Consider the following 14,383-nt stretch of genomic DNA (forward strand, 5'->3'; position numbering starts at 1 on the left):
TAAAATTGGTCAAAGGTAAAAATAAACACAAAATTTGTCCTCCCTTTTTTCCTTAATGCTCTCTATGACTGTTTATGGGTTATGTCTTTCTTAAAGATTTTATTTATTTATTTGAAAGGTAGAATTACAGAGAGAGGGAGATCTTCCATCCACACTCCCCAGGTGGTTACTTCGACTGGAACTGAGTTGATCTGAAGGCAGGAGCCAGGAGCTTTGTCTAGGTCTCTCACACAGGTGCAGGGGCCTAAGTACTTCCGCCACCTTTTACTGCTTTCACAGGCTATAGCAGAGAGCTGGATCGGAAGAGGAGCAGCCAGGACATGAACCAAGCTGGATTGAAAGAGGAGCAGCCGGGACAAAACCAGAGCTCATATGGGATACCGGTGCTGCAGGCAAATGCTTAGCCCACTATGCCACAGCACCACCCCTCTTTATGACTTCTTAATTATATAAATGGTGGTATACAATGACTGCTACTCTGTACCTTGCTTGTTTTCAATCTTTTATGCACATAAAATTTACCATCTTTGTTACTTAGTGTTTAGTCCAATAGTGTTAAATACATTCCTGTTGTTGTATAATCAGTGTCCAGAATGAGCTTCATCTTGCAAAACTGAAACTTTATACTCATTAGCCAAATATGTCTCATTCTCACATCCTTGAGAGTTCCTAGGAACTTTTGTTCTACTTTTGCTCTCAACCAATTTGACTACCCTGTGTACCTCATGTAAGTGGAATTATACAAAAGTATTTGTCTTTTGTAGCTTGTTGATTTCATTTATCATATTGTCCTCAAGGTGAATCTATGCTGAACCATGTTTCATAAATTCCAAACTTTTTAAGGCTGAATAATATTCCATTGCATGTATATACCACAACTTCTTTATCCATCCATCAGTTGATGGAAACTTGGCGTTGCTTCTACTTCTTGGCTACTATGAGTAAGGCTGCTATGAACATGGGTGTGCAAATATTTCTGCAAGGCTCCACTTTCAACGTTGGGGGTGCACACTAGCAGTATAATTGTTGGATGATATGATAATTCTACTTTCAATACCTAATTTGTTGAGTGGGCTTCTTTTTATCATAAAAGGAAGCTGAATTCTGTCTAGTTCTTTTCTGCATCAATTGAGATAATCTTTTTTTGCCTCCATTCTGTTAATGTGGTGTATTAGGTTGATTGATTTTCATATGTTGAATCATTTTGCATTCCAGGAATAAATCACACTTGGTCATGGTGTATAATCCTTTTAATGCGCTGTCGAATTCTCTTTGCTGGTATTTTGCTGAGGATGTTTTCGTTAATAATCCGCAGGAATATTGGTCTGCAGGTTCCCTTCATGTCTGTTTGACTTTGTGTTGAGGTAATGTTGGCCTCATGAGATGACTTTGCATTTGTTTCCTCTTCTTCAGTGTAAGAGTTTGAGGAAGGATTTGTAGTAATTCTTCTTTAAATATGTGGTAAAAATCACTGATGTAGCCATATGGTCCTGGACTTTTTTTTGTTGACAGCTGATTCAAGTCCCTCACTAGTTTATGGGCATATTCAGACACTCTCTCTTCATGATTGAACCTTGGTATGCACCAGACCTTTTGTTTTAAACCTCATGCTGTACCTTAGCAAAGTCTTCATAATTGTATGTATGCATTACCACATTCTTTTTGATAGCTGCATAGAACTTTACAATATATTTAAGTGTAATTTACTTCTCTGAACCAATATCTTAAATCTCACTTCAAGGGCCTTCTGATTCACTTTTAGTCAGGTATATAGTTTGGGATATGTATACGTGTGTGTGTGTGTGTGTAGGGATATAATTTGCAAACATTAAAATTCATTCTTGTAAAGCATATAGTTTTGACAGATAAATACAGTTATGCAAATACACCACAATCAAGATGTAGACCATTTCCATTATCCTCAAGGTCCCCTCATGGCCCCTTTTTCATTCCCTTTCACCAGGCAGCCAACAGTACTGTCCTTTCTATAAAGCCTATAGTATTGTCCTTTCTATAAAGTCCCGTAAACATGTTTGAAGAGTAACTTTTTACGTCTAGAGCTTTTTATTTATTAACTTTTTTTATCAAGATGCTTTTAAGATTCAATTTTTTCAACTTTTATTTAATAAATATAAATTTCCAAAGTACAACTTACAGATTATAGCGGCTTTTCCCCCCGTAACCTCCCTCCCACCCAAAACCATCCCATCTCCCACTCCCTCTACCATCCCATTCTTTATCAAGATTCATTTTCAATTATCTGTATATATAGAAGATCAACTTGGTATATACTAAATAACAATTTCAACGGTTTACACCCAACACAGATACACAAAGTATATAAAGTACTGTTTGAGTACTAGTTTTACTGTTAATTTGCAGAGTGCAACACTTAAAGACAGAGAGCCTACATGGGGAGTAGGTGCACAGTGACTCCTGTTGTTGATTTAACAATTGACACTCTTATTTATGACGTCAGTAATCACCTGAGGCTCTTGTCATGAGCTGCCACGGTTATGGAAGCCTCTTGAGTCCACAAACTCCACTCTTAGGTAGACAAGGCCATAGTCAAAGTGGAAGTTCTCTCCTCCCTTCAGAGAAAGGTACCTCCTTCTTTGATGGCCTATTCTTTCCGCTGGGATCTCACTTACAGAGATCTTTCATGTAGGGATTTTTTTTTTTTTTTTTTTTTTTGCCAGAGTGTCTTGGCTTTCCATGCCTGAGAAACTCTCACGGGCTTTTTAGCCGGATCCGGATGCCTTAAGGGCTGATTCTGAGGCCAGAGTGCTGTTTAGGACATCTGCCATTCTATGAGTCTGCTGTGTATCCCGCTTCCCATGTTGGATTGTTCTCTCCTTTTTAATTCTATCAGTTAGTATTAGCAGACACTAGTCTTGTTTATGTGATCCCTTTGATATTTAATCCTATCATTATGATCAATTATGAACTTAAACTGATCACTTGGTACATGCAAAAGGTATGTGCCACCTTCTTGGGTTGAATTGGAATCTCCTGGCAATTCTCAGTTAGCTCCTTTTGTGGACAAATGTTTCCCCTTTTCTCAGGAAAATGCGTAGAAAGCAGGGAATGAGGTTATAGGATCATATTTAGTTTATGTTTAAGTAGATAATAAACTACTTAATTGCTTTCCAAACTATCATATCCTCAACGACATCAGAGAGATAATGTTGCTCCATAGCCTAATATGTCTTTTTACAGTATTATTGTAATTATTATTATTATTTTATATTTAACAATTCTTAGTAGATATGAGCATTATTTAATTATGGTCTTTATTTACATTTCCCAAATGATAGATGATGTTAAACAAGATTAAATGTTGTTATAAACATTTATGTTCAAATTTTTGTCCATTTTTAAATACAAATTTATTTTCTTATTACTGAGTTGTAAAAGTTCTTTACATATGCCAGTCCTTAATTATATATATATGACTTAGAAATACATTTTTCATATGTGTTCTTTGTTTTATATTTTCTTAGTGTTGGTTATCTACTCTTATTTGAATAAATGTTTGTCATATATTTACCTTCCTATTTATTTGTCTAATTTTCATCTATGGCCAGTGAAATTTGTTTATTGAGGCTTTTCATGCTCCCTGGCTAATACTTTCTCATTATTCTCATTTCTCTGAATTTTCTTATAGTAGTTGCCACTTATCCACAGCTTTATTTACACATAGTCAATGATGATATGAAAATATTAAATGGAATATTCCAGAAATCATCTCTAGGTTTTATATGGCACACCACTCTGGTAGCATGATGAAGTATTGTGCCATCCAGTTGTATCCTGTTGGGACAGGGATCATCCCTCTGTGCATTGTATCCACACTGTATATGCTACCAGCCCATTAGTCACTTAGTAGGCATGTCAGTTTTCAGTTTGGCTACCCCAGTGCCACAGTGTTTACATTCGAGTAACTCATTTTACTCAATAGTAGCACCAAAACACAAGAGTAGTGCCATTGTTTAGGTTTAGTTTGAGTACGTCTTCCAAAGGTTCATCTGTTGGAACCTTCGTTACCATTTGTGGCACTGTTAAGAGACTGCTAAGGCAGGTTGCAATTATAGCACCTCGACACGCTCTGCTTCCTTTCTCAGCAAATGATCTCTCCCGCCATTGTGAGGAAGAGGGGCCCTCACCTTAGCTGACAATATGTTCTTTGGAATTTCAGCCTCCAAAACTCTGCTAAATAAATCTCTATTTCTTTCTAGTGTACACATCCTCAGGCATTTCCTTATAACAAAGAAAACCTGACTTATACAAATGAAGCTGGAAATTTGGATGTGCCAAACAGAAGCCGTAAAGGGCTTCATTTATATTAAAATAAAACAAGGTATCTTCACAGAAAGCCAGACTACAGTTCCATAATTTTTATTTTGGTATATTGTTATAATTATTCTATTTGATTATTAGTTATTGTTAAATGCTTAACTTACCTTGTGTATAAATTAATTTTATCACAGGTTTATATGAATAGGAAAATATTTATACACAGGGTTTCATTATTTCAGGCATCCACTGTGTGTCTTGGAACACAGTTCCCACTAAAGCAGACTACTGTATATTCTGTCTAGTTTATTTGTGTATATATGTTCCAGTATTTTTTCAATCACTAAACCATTTTTAAATTTTTTATTAATATAACATTGAATTTGTATACTGTTTTAAAGCTGATGGTTATTTTGAGGAAACTGGAGTCTCCCTGTCCTTGAATACAATTACCTTTCCATATAAGTTACCATATTGTCAAAACTATTTTTATGTCACACACATTTCTTAGTCTTTTATTCCTTAGTATTTATATGGATCTACTCAAGCTGTCATAACAAAATTGCATAAACTGATTAGCTTAATCATTGGGAATTCACTGGATGAGCTCTGAAGTCTGAAAAGCCCAATATCAAGGATCTCACAATATTTGATGTCTAGGGAGGGCTCACTTCCTGACTTGCAGACAATTGCTTTCTTGCTGTGTCCTTACCTTGAAGATGGTACAGGCTCTCTATTGCCTCTGGCTATAAAGACATTAATCCTGTAGGACTGGGGTCCCATCTTTATGATCCAGTTTATCCTTAATTTCTTGCTTGCACCAGACAAGGTCTCATCTGAGGTTAGAACATCAACATAAAAATTGGGGGAGGGGCAATTCAGTCCATAGTATATTCATCTTTTGGGTTACAATTATAGAAGGGATGTTTTCTTCCATTTTATTTTTATAAAAAAAAAAAACATGAACTTTGTTGGATTGTTTTTGTAATGCACACCCTTCCCATGTCACCCTAACATTCATAATAGTCTTGTGATAAAATAACTGGGATACTTAGAGTCCTAAAATCCAAAGATAAAAATATTTTATTCCTGTCTTACATTTTCCTCCTGTCTAATTTCATTTTCTAATATCTGAATAACATAATTAGGCTTCCATAGCCTTGGCAACTCATGACAAGAGTCTTGGGTGATTACTGACACCATAAACAAGAGTGTCAATTATTAAATCAACAACAGGAGTCACTCTGCACTTACTCCCCATGTAGGGTCTCTGTCCTTAATGTGTTGTACTATGTGAATTAATGGTATAACTAGTACTCAAACAGTACTTTATGCTTTGTGTTTCTGTGTGGGTGCAAACTGTTGAAATCTTTACTTAGTATATACTAAATTGATCTTCTGTATATACAGATAACTGAAAATGAATAATGATGTGAATGGGATGGGAGAGGGAGCGGGAGATGGGAGGGTTGCAGGTGGGTGGGAGATTATGGGGTGGGGGGAGCCACTGTAATCCAAAAGCTGTACTTTGGAAATTTGTATTTATTAAATAAAAAAATTTAAAAATATAGTCAAGATAGTTATTACAATTATTTTATACATGAGAGGAAAGTAACTTCCAGATAAATTGTTCTTTGCTCAAGGATATACATAAGGCTATTTTCACAGGAAAAAAAAAAAAAACACTATGTTATTAGCTGCAGCTTATCAGGCTCTTCCTTGTGGTTATGTTGTTGCTGGGAAAGACCAAAAAAAGTTGAGTAGAGCACATAAATATTGATTATATATAATACATTACTATATTTCACATATAATATGTAACAATTATTACATATATACATTATATAACAGTTTCTCTTCATTCTTGAGAAAACCAATGTAGACAGTGTTTACATTAGCTCTATACAAAATCCATTTTCACCAAAGTGCTTTTCTTCCAGTAGTAATTTCCTCTCAATTCTTTTAAAAAGTAAAAGAGAAGGGAAAATAACCTCATTGAGTACTAAGCCCCAATTCAGGACGTTTGTTAACATAGCCCTGAACCAACTCAGTTCCTCCAACTGTGCTGCCTGAATTTTTCAAGAATGACTGTAGAATGTAAGGGGATACATTTTAAAAGGTATATTTGTTTATTTATTTGAGAAAGGAAAAGACAACCAGTCTCTAATTTCCCATGAAATGGCAAAAGCCAAGAACCAGGAATTCAGTACAAGTCTCCCACAAGGGTTTCAGGGACCCAACCACTTGAGCCATCGCCTGCTGCCTCCCAGGCTGAACATTAGCTGGAAACTAAAAGTGGAATCACAGCCAGGTCTTGAACCCAGGCACTCCAATTAGAAGGCAAGTGTCCCAGGCAGCACCTTAGCTGCCACACCAAAGGACTGTCCCAGGTAATGCAGCATTCTAAGACAAGAGGAGCTGGCAAGAACAGCCCGCTCTGCTTCAGGTCCATCCTCCCACACCCAGGAACACGAAATCTTTTCAATACTTCATCCTGACAAATCATCTCTTCACGGGTCATCAGACCCAAACTGGACTACTTTCTTGGGCCTCACAACTTCAGTACAAGTGGGAGACACACAGTTGACACTCCATGTGCCCTGGACAGCTTTCCCGAGCCTTGTGGAAATTGGCTGCCTAACTGTAGATAAGAAATCCACTCCATGTAACTGTCATGCTTGACTGCTCTACTTCGCTGCACTCAGAGGGGAACCCACCTCACACCTACTAGCTTCTTGCTTCAACTTCAGCACTTTTCTTTGCAAGGATTTTGAAATTTGTAACTCATTCAACAAATGATGTAAATGATGTAAATGATGTAATGATGTAAATGATGTAAATGATGTTTAGGTGTTTCTATATACCAAGGACTTGTATTAGGAATCAGATGTAAAAGTAAAGAAAACAGTGGTCCTTGTACTAATGGAAGCATAATGACAGGAGAAAAACCATAGTGTGTATTGCATTCCTAACAATGTGTTTGTGCACACAGTGAGTATTTAAATTGATAACTTCTCACTGAGATAGAGAGAGAGAGAGAGAGAGAGAGAGAGAGAGAGAGAGAATCTTCCATCCATTGGTTCACTCCCCAGATGCTTCCAACAGCTGGGATGGGCCCAGGACAAAGCCAGGGCAAGAACTCACTCGAGGTCTCCCGCATGGGTGGCAGGGGTACAAGTGCTTGAGACATCACCTACTGTCCCTCCAGAGTGTTTTAGTAGTCACATGGCCAAGTCTTTGTCCACCAGACATTCACTGCTTAGTTCTTTTTCTGCACTCCTGACCTTTTCCCATTTCATTTCCCATACATCCTCCAGCCACCTCCTCCCCTTCCAGCTACTGTAATGTTCTCTCTTGCACTCATTTCGTCACAAAAAACCAAAATGCTGCGTCATCACCGAAGCCTTTCCTGACCACAGCATCCCTTGGATGAACTAACACTGGCGACTCCTTCCTTCATGTCTCCTCTGTACATATTCTACGTCTCTTATATCACAGTGACTATATATTTTTTTCTTTACCCAGTAAAAATATACACTACATCGGAAACAATTTTTCCAGTTTTATTAATTGTTGCATTCCCTAAAACTATGCCTGATTGAAAGTGCAACAAAAATAATTATTCACCATGTATTGCTCTAATTTATGTGTTTATCTCTTGTAGAAAACTAGAAATGAATTGAGTACAGAAGCCTTGTTATTAATTTTAGGGTCCCTCTCAGAAACCGTAACAAAAAATTAGAAATTGTTAGAAATTGTCGCTTGACATAATATAAAATCATCCCATAATATTTTGGAAACCCTAGTTAATTTGTATTGTGATCATAAGCCAAAGGGTTTTCATTGAATTTCATAGCCTCATTAGCCTTTTTTTTTTTTTTTTTTGACAGGTAGAGTGGACAGTGAGAGAGAGAGACAGAGAGAAAGGTCTTCCTTTGCCGTTGGTTCACGCTCCAATGGCCACTGCGGCTGGTGCACTGTGGCAGGCGCACCGCGCTGATCCGATGGCAGGAGCCAGATATTTATCCTGGTCTCACATGGGGTGCAGGGCCCAAGTACTTGGGCCATCTTCCTCTGCACTCCCGGGCCACAGCAGAGAGCTGGCCAGGAAGAGGGGCAACCGGGAAAGAATCCAGCGCCCCGACCGGGACTAGAACCCAAGGTGCCTGCGCCGTAGGCAGAGGATTAGCCTATTGAGCCGCGGTGCTGGCCACAGCCTCATTAGCCTTTAAAGTTATCATTTCCCCTTGCACTGACATGAAGCAGCAGAGACATTCCAGAAATGGACAGACTATGCTTGCTTGCTTCTGAGGAAGGAGACTGGGTCCTCCAGGAAGCTACTCGGTTCCCCAATATGGTACCTGCTCCACACCTCCAATTCAAGTGTACAACGGAAGGTCAATAAAAGAAACAGGACACAATTAGTAAAAGAATTCTTTCTTGCCTATTCCTTGTTCACTCTGTTGGGTTTCTAAAAATGTGTATTTGGAAGGAAACTACCTAGTATGTGAGGATATTACCCAGTTAAGACAAGAGATCATGACACCACAATAAATTGTTCTTGAAAAAATGCAGCATGAAACATGTACAAGTCATCCCCAAGTTTTTTCAGTCTTAACCTGATTTACTTGCTGTGTGAATTGTTGTCTGCATTGCATTTAATGCTTCCTCATTTGTAAAAGGGGATAATGATGTAGACCTCTTCACAAGATCACTGTGTCACTTAACTAATTAATACTGTAATTATAAAGTACTTAGAAAATATAATGCACTGTACAAATGCCAAGTGTTGTTATTAGAATCATTTGAGCTCTCAGCTCATCTAGATTTACTACTTTAGCAAGGCAAATAATTCTAAACAGTAAGAAAGCCTCAACTATACATACTAATTAATCTAACTTAAACATTTATTATGTACTGTAAATATGCCTTGTTCAACTATGCATTTCAGTGAAGGCCACTGTTGAAATCATCGTTTGGAAATTGACCCCAGTTGCTTGAGTTCTGCATTAAATGATTCTTCACTGGCCTTTCTGCAGTGACAGTTTAGATCATATTTATCTCACAAGTAATTTTTCTGTTGATTTATTGGTTTGTTTGGTTGAATGGTGATTGCCAGGGAGTCAGCTAATATGAATTGTTCTAAGACGGAATAAAAGGAGGCAAATTAGCACATTCTCTTTTGTCTCTGTAGTGAAAGATTTGAAAAGAAACAATATCTTTGTAACTGCCATGCTATTATTTTAGTCTAATATCCATTAGGGGGCTTTTCTGGGGAGCAAATGCCCTAGAGTGGAAGATGGAAGTGTGATGTGTGTTTTAGGGAAAACTTGATCTGGCAGTGAGAGACACACTCTCTGTGGGCTAAATCTGCAAGGCACAGAGTTGATAGAACATTAGCAAAGCTAAACAAATCTGTGGTTCCTTAGTGCAGCAGAACATCAAAAGGCGAAACACAATGGCTAATTTTCCATACAAAGGCAAAAGATTCAGTGAAAGTTACGCTTTTCTGAAATGATCCAATATTTTTAATAGAGAGATAAACCCGTTCAGGTAGCAGCATTTCACTCACTCTAGTCAAATGCTACTGAATTCTGTATTTAGCTGTTTCAGTCACTTCCAAAAAATATGTTAACTGATTAATTGGAACAATATATAAACCTTTGTCCCTGTAGAACTCAAAGAAGAATTTCTATCACTGAGTATAAAATGTCCCCTTCCTACCTTCTGATCCTCACAAGAGTCTGATATAGACCTAAAGACATGTGATTTCCAGTTGTGAATAATAGAATAATATCATTAGTAGTAATAATAATATTAATAACAAAAGGGGTAAAATATAAAAAGAGATGAATCCTTCAGGCCTTCCTTCCTTTTTTTTTAAATATTTATTTATCTATTTGAAAGTCAGAGTTACACAGAGAGAGGAGTCTTCCATCCAATGGTTCACTCCCCAATTGGCCACAACAGCTGGAACTGCACCAATCCAAAGCCAGGAGCCAAGAGCTTCTTCCGGGTCTCCTACACAGGTGCAGTGGCCCAAGGACTTGGATCATCTTCTACTGCTTTCTCAGGCCATAGCAGAGAGCTGGATCGGAAGCGGATCAGCCAGGACTAGAACCAGCGACCATATGGGATGCCGGCGCTTCAGGCCAGGGTGTTAACCCGCTGTGCCACAGCGCTGGCCCCAACAACTATGTATAGATAATTAAAAAGCACACATTTTAATTCCATTTTTATTTTTGAAATACCCTCATATTTAAGGAATTTATAACTAAATTCAACTACTACTTTGATATATATTCTTTAATCAAAACAGAAATTTCCTTTCACTAATAAACAGTATAATTATATGTTATTAGTCTCTCTCTCTCTCTCCATTTTATTTCCATTGTGATGGCCTACTATTTGTGATAGGAATTTCAGAGTTCCCGTAGGTGATATCTTGATAACAAATTATGTAGGAGTTAAACAGCTAGGTAAGAAATCAACGATGTCAAAAAACAAAAGTCAAAACAATTACGTCATGTAAAACATTGCTATTTACAACTATCGCTGCCTGACAAAAATACCTCTGAGCACAAATCAGTTGAGATAAACAGGGCAGGCCTTAAGGAAGTAATGAAGGCTGATCGTTTGTCTCCAGTTCAAAGCATTCTTTATTTGAAGTCTCAACTCACCTAGGGATAACTTCATTTTGACCTCTTTTTAAAAATCCTGTTTCTCAAAGTGTGATAGATTTGAGTATTCTAAAATGATAACGATTTGACTATTCTTGGAGGATTGTTATTAGGCTCCTAATTCAACCTCTTTTTTTCCCCCCCTAGAATGACTAAACTGAGTCATCGCTGGTACTTGACTTCCCAGGGGAATCGGAATTATGCTGGAACTCATAGATTGTTTCCATGACCCCCTTGTGGTGTTGCGGGCATCCCAGGCAGAGGGACAGAAAAGTTGGTGTAGTACTGTACACCTTTTGGGAGTGGTTCATGGGAATGGAAGCTAAAGCTGAATCTGACAAGCTTTTCAGCATCATTGGCTGGAGTGGTTTTAGTCCTTCAGGGACTTCTTTATCCACTTCACTGTTTCTCAACACCACCAGCCCCCTGCTCATGCCAACTCCCTTCTGAAATGATTGTGGGATGAAGGTATTGGATTGATTCTAAGGCTAACACGCAGTTGCTTTCCTCCCCTCTTTCAGCAGCTCTGACATCTTGGCAGGCACATCTCAATTTTTATTTTGGTAAGTTTCTCCAAAAAGTTAACAAAACTCCTATTCTAGGGCTGATTTGTCATGTGGTAGGTTAGTCCTCCACCTGCGGTGATGGAATCCCATAAGGGTGCCAGTTCATGTCCTGGTTGCTCCACTTCCAATCCAGCTCCCTGCTAATGCACCTGGGAAAGCAGTGGAGGATGGCCCAAGTGCTTAGGCCCCTGCACACATGTGGGCTCCTGGCTTCCAATCGGTCCAGCTTCAGCCTTTGTGATCATTTGGAAAGTGAAACAGGGGATGGAAATTTTCTCTCTCTCTCTCTCTCTCTCTCTCTCTCTCTCTGCTACCCCCCATCTGCCTTTCAAATAAATAAATCTTTAAAAAGAAAATAAAACTTTGTTCTGCTGACAGTGGTTTCTACCTTCCTACTTGGCCTCATCCAGACTAGCAAGCTAGTACAACTGAAGCAGGGAGCTAATGATTAGAGAAAACAGACACTGTGGGCAGACAGATAATAAACTCATGATGTCTAAATGAAAAAAAAAAATCTATACAATCAGTCTGGAGACTAGTGTCCAGTCCAGGTTTTAATTTCTCACATGTTGCCAGGGAAACAAAAAATTATCTGATTTGACAAGTTAATTCTTAACTTCTCTAGACCCTTTCTATGCTTGGTTCCAACTAATCTTAATTATTCCTACCTCTGGAAATCTCAGGGAATTGCATGGCAGGTGGGAAGGGCAAGCCTGCAGAAATTCAGTTAGTGGGACTCAGGTAATAGTGTATTCTACGTGGCATGCTCATGCTTCAAAACAGAGTAGTGTGAAATTCCAAGGAAGGGAACATCAGTCCAATAGTTTCTCTTCATCCTTTACACGGAGTCAACTACAAACATCAAATACTGAACAGAACTTTCATTTTTTCAAATGATGAAAAGTACATCAGAGGCCTGTGAAAATCACTGAAGGAATGCCAAAATGTCCTTGGGCAAACACGTTTTAGACTACTAACACAGCCTAATACTACTCAGGATGCAACAACTCTTAAATTTCAAGGCTTTGCTTTTCCTCCAGGCGTGTTTTTGTCAAGGGGAGATACTGCTGCTTTTGTATTGCTTTAGCTTTGGCCTCACAGCCTTCCCTCTCTCAATGAAAAATTTTAAGATACAAAAACATCTCTTTTTCCACCTCCTTGCATGCACTCCTGTAATGTCTACTAAATCCCATTTGTCTCTTTTTCTCTGAAAATCAGTAGAAATGATTATGAGCAGTTACACAAGTAAGCAGCTGTAAGCTCTATAAGATCAGTCAATCCCATGGCCATAGCAAGGAAACCAAATAATTTTTAGAGACTTGATCCAACTTTGCCCTGCTTTACTGTTTAGTTTGTGAACATTATAAGACATTGACACTGTTCCAATCAGATTCCTTGGAATAACAGAAAATAAGGCAGTGAAAACAACAAGGATTTTGCAATTCTTTATAATATGCTAATTCAGATCTCTTCTTGGCCTTTTGGCTAAGATCAAGTGTAATATGCGAATTCAGTATAATGTTCTGTCTAACCTCTGCATGTTATCATTATCTTAATCTTGAAAATAAAAAAAAACAGGAGTCAAATTCACATCCTATGATTTCAATTTTCTAGCTTGTGACACTGCATCATTTTCTTCTGTGTTTCCAGTTTTGTAAAAATGCTTTGGTACCTTACCACAACAAAGACTGCATTGCCTCTAGATATCAACATCATCTATTCTGTGAATTTATCTGAGAAAAATTCTATACTTGGTAAGAAGAAAAGCCTAATTGGTCAACAGTCACTTAATCACTTAATTCTGTATTTATTGGGAACTTTTTAAATTAATTCTATATTTATTGAGAACTGTATTTATTGAGAATTGTTGACTCTGAATGACATTGTACTCTGGACTTTGAATTACATAAAAAGTTCAGAGATCATGAAAGATGTAAGTGCTCAAGATGTAGACTTAAGAGTTATTTATTGATAAATGATAATTAGATACAAGCAGGCAGAGAATATCCCCAAGAGAGGGGATGTGTAAGAGAAGAGCAAAGAAGCCAAACACTCTGAGAAGCCACAGATAACGACAGGGGAAGAAGAGGAGCCAAGGATAGGAAGTAGCTAATAAATCAACCAACAAAACTTTATTAGAATTTCTATGTATGAGTAACCTAGCAAGGTACTAAGAGGGTTATAAAGTAATAAAAGTCATAGCCTACTGTGATTCATTTCCTAGTAGAAATTATCATCTGAAATAGAAAGAATTATGGAAAACCTTAAGAAAAATTTTAGGTTTTAGCAAGTGTTTACAAAAGTATGTGTGCAATTCAATAATTAGCATCTAACACAGTGGTTCTCAAGCATGCATTAGAATTTAAATCTTAGGCTACTTTTTAAAAGCAGCTTCTTAAGCTCCAATCCAGATTTAGAGTATACCCATCAGGAATTTCATTTTTTTTTCTATTTTCTCCTTCTCTCCTTTTTCCTTTCTCATGCCTCTCTGTCTTCTGTGTCTGTCTGTGTTCTGTGTTTCTTTCTTTCCCTCCCTCCATTATCATCTCTCTCCTTTTTTCCTTCTTTCTTCTTGTACTGTCCCATGTAATTCTGGATGAAGAGGCACATTTGGGCAAATGCTGATGTAGCAACACATAAAGAAGTATATTTTGACAACAAAGCAGCAAGGATAATTTTGGTATCATTTAGTGTAGTGCCACGGAAGAGATAGAATTTCAGTTATAGAAATTAATTATTGGGCACATGGATCGGTGAGCTTAAGTAAGAGGAAAAGAGAGAGAAGTTTTACAAATGTGAGCTTTTAGGACAGTGATCATAGTATGCTTCTAGTACTTACCT

The 14,383-nt window shown here is 37.8% G+C and overlaps 1 pseudogene; it reads left to right on the forward strand.

Moving 5' to 3' along the window:
* The first annotated feature begins 13,007 nt into the window (after positions 1-13,007).
* LOC127492901 (U2 spliceosomal RNA) lies at positions 13,008-13,153 on the forward strand (annotated as a pseudogene).
* The last annotated feature ends 1,230 nt before the right edge of the window (positions 13,154-14,383 follow it).

The sequence above is a fragment of the Oryctolagus cuniculus genome, chromosome 14 (genome assembly GCF_051225735.1).
Source record: "Oryctolagus cuniculus isolate XC-2025 breed Fujian yellow rabbit chromosome 14, ASM5122573v1, whole genome shotgun sequence".
Taxonomy (NCBI): domain Eukaryota; kingdom Metazoa; phylum Chordata; class Mammalia; order Lagomorpha; family Leporidae; genus Oryctolagus; species Oryctolagus cuniculus.